This window comes from Euprymna scolopes, chromosome 16, assembly GCF_053919585.1.
Source record: "Euprymna scolopes isolate OS-2025 chromosome 16, ASM5391958v1, whole genome shotgun sequence".
NCBI lineage: Eukaryota > Metazoa > Mollusca > Cephalopoda > Sepiida > Sepiolidae > Euprymna > Euprymna scolopes.
In genome coordinates, this window is record NC_136497.1 from 110,988,316 (window position 1) to 110,988,761 (window position 446).

The window sequence follows — 446 nt, forward strand, 5'->3', positions numbered from 1 at the left end:
TGTGTATACATATGTATATATATATACCTTTATATATTTATATATATACATGTGTATATATATGTATATATATATATACCTTTATATATTTATATATATACATGTTTATATATATATGTATATATATGTACCTTTATATATTTATATATATACATGTGTATATATATATATGTATATATATGTATATATAGTTATATATATGTATATATATATGTATATATATGTACATATATGTATATATGTATATATATATATATTTGTATATATATATGTATGTATGTATATATGTATATATATACATATATACATGATATATATCGATATATATATGTATATATATATCCATATGTATATATATGTACCTTTATATATTTATATATATACATGTGTGTATATATATATATGTATATATATGTACATTTATATAGTTATATATATACATGTGT